Genomic DNA, 2,784 nt, shown 5'->3' on the forward strand with positions numbered 1-2,784 from the left:
TCACTACAAGCCCTTGTCCCAAGCCCCTCCCCAGCTTTCCTGGAGCCCCTTCAGCCACTGGAAGGTGCTCTAAGGTCTCCCTGGAGCCTTCTCTTCTCCAGGCTGAACACCCCAACTCTCCCAGCCTGTCTCCAGAGCAGAGCTGCTCCAGCCCTTCGATCATCTTTGTGACCATCTGTGTTCCACTAGGACTATTCACAGAACTATAGAATGGTTCAGGTTGGAAGGGATCTTAAAGACCATCAGGTTCCAACCCCCCTGCTATGAGCAGGAACACCTCCCACCAGACCAGGTTGTACAAAACCTCATCCAGCCTGGCCCTGAACACCTCCAGGGAAGGGGCATCAACAACCTCCCTGGGCTGCCTATTCCAGCACCTTCCTACCCTCATAGTGAAGAGTTTCTGCCTGATATCCAACCTAAATCTCCCCTCTGTCAGTTTAAAACCATCACCTCTTGTCCCATCATTGCCCTCTCTGGTGAAAAGCCCCTCCCCAGCTTTCCTGGAGCCCCTTCAGGCACTGGAAGGTGCTTTAAGGTCTCCCTGGAGCCTTCTCTTCTCCAGGCTGAACTGCCCATGAAAATCCAAATGCCTTCTGAGTCTGCTGGGCTTTGAACTTCCAGTCCTTGCTGCTTTCAGTCTCTCCTGTTGCTTTTCCTCAAAAGATGCTCCTGAGGCCTCTGAAAGGCCAAAAGGTGCTAATTTAGGAGGGAAAATGTGAGTTTTGTAAAAGGCTCTGGCATGAAACACAAAGCTCCAGGTTGAGGTTCAGCTGTGTGATGCTGACTTCCATATTCCATCTTGGGAGACTGTCAAGCCTGTGGCTGCCAGGCTCCTCTTGTGCCTCTGCTTCTGAAATCCAGCATTTGGAATATTGTTTTGATCAGAAGTGTAGCTTCCTCCTTGTGACCACCGAGTGGTGCTCTGCACTGCACCTTGCAGCAAGGAAAGCTGCTGGCATTTTGGGACAGGGGCTAAACAGCCGTTTTCAGGAGTGGGGATGATCTGGAGAGGAGGAGAAGGAGGAGGAGGAAATAATTTAAGAGCCTTTTCTTCTCCCCTGCCAGAGGCTGTGCTACAAGGGCTGCATTATTCACATCTTTCTGCTGTGCCTGTGTGGTGATTGATGCAGTTTGGTGGTGATCAGATGTGATAAGCAGTCTTGGCAGTTTCAATTTGGGTGTTCAGCTTGGCTGCCTGCTAGACTTTGGAGGTGCAGAGGTGGCTTATCTGCTGCTTCAAAACTGGATCCTGGCAGGTGTCTCTGATTTGGCTTGCTCAAATCACAAGAAGCTTCTGAAAACCTTGCCCCTAACTGATTTCCCAGAGATAAATATCTAACCCCTTTTTTCTTGGCTGCTTTTTCACCCAGTCCTTCTAGGACTGCTTCTCTTCTCGGGTGTGATAGCTCTTTAGTGTCTTGGCTATTCAAGTTTGGAAATTTTTATAGCTGTGTGGCTCTCAGCAGAGGCAAAAGAGCTACAATAATTTGTCTTTGCAGGTTTCCTGCAAGCACTCTCCTGGTGCTCTTCTAAGATTTCCAGGAGCTGTGTATTTTTTTTTGTATGAAAACATGCATTTTGATAGAGAAAATTCTTATGTTGATTTGAAATGATGGGCATATTATAAGGCAGAAACTGCCTATAAAATGTAATGGGCATTTAAGGGGCTAAGTACATCCCTGTAAGCTCCATTAGATTATACTTGTTTGCAGGAGTGATCATTCCCTTCCAGGTACTGAAAGCCATGCTCTAGCAGGATGATGCAGCTAAATTCCAACAGCAGCTCATTGATATGAATTGCAGGGCTGGAACTGAAAGGTGGCAACTGGGATTGTCTTGTCTGGTGAGCTGGAAAAAAACCATGCAGTGTTTTAAAGCAAATCCTTGAATTAGAAGGGGAGGAGATGCCATGTAGCAGCACAGTGAATGCTGTGGGTTTATAATGTGCACTGGTTTCTCTAGGTATTCCAGTCTGTGAGGCAGAGGACAAATCCCCCCAGTTAATTCAAGTCTGAGAGCCATCAATTAAATAGCTGCCCCAAAGCTTCTGAGTTGGTTTCATGGGTGTTTTGTGGAGCAGCTGTGCTGGAGTGCCATGGCATCCCACAGCAGAGGGGAGTAGAGGGAAGCATCACCTGCTTTCCTTCCAGCAGGCATGAGATGTGCAGCCCCTCAGGTGTCCTGCCTCAGCTGCTCCAGCTTATTGCAGTGTCTCTGACTTACAGCAGGTTCAACTCCAACAGAAATAAAGAGATGTCTAGAAAACAAATGGTAATTTGGCTGGATTGGTTTTTTTAACATGGTCTTAGACCCCCAGGTAAGCCAGCTGCTCTGAGTGATGGGCTCTCCCAGTCTCAGCACATCAAGGGGGAGTTTTTCTACAGGACTGAGCAGAGCTTGATGTAAATTAGATAAAGTGCATAAGTGTTGTGTGTTAGTTTTCAGCTTTGAAAAACCAGCCATTGGAAATTCAGAATGTGTCATTATGCCAGATACTATATTTTCATGGTGGGTAGCTCCATTAGCAGCTATTAAATAGCTTGGTTACAAATTCTGCCTCAGGAGGTTCTTGGGTCTTTGGTAACTAAAAGCTGGGAGGAGAGACTGTGGGAAGACTGGCCCTGTGTCAGCCCTGTGTGTCTGTCTTCAGCATCTGCTGCTGGTTGTGGTCAGAAAAAAGGATGTGGGCACAAAGGGCCTTTGGTCTGGCCCAGTGTGGTTGCTCTTGTGTTGCCATTTTAGATTCTAGCAATGGCAAATGGCTTAAAAATTGATCTTTCC

The 2,784-nt window shown here is 47.4% G+C and overlaps 1 protein-coding gene across 1 annotated transcript in view; it reads left to right on the forward strand.

Annotated features, from left to right (window-relative positions):
* The window catches only part of LOC104387664 (chromosome unknown open reading frame, human C14orf37), a 67,498-nt gene that overhangs the window by 26,687 nt on the left and 38,027 nt on the right, over positions 1-2,784 (forward strand). The window lies entirely within an intron of this gene.

Source organism: Chaetura pelagica, unplaced genomic scaffold, assembly GCF_000747805.2.
Source record: "Chaetura pelagica isolate M959 unplaced genomic scaffold, ChaPel_1.0 scaffold274, whole genome shotgun sequence".
In the NCBI taxonomy this organism is placed as follows: Eukaryota; Metazoa; Chordata; class Aves; order Apodiformes; family Apodidae; genus Chaetura; species Chaetura pelagica.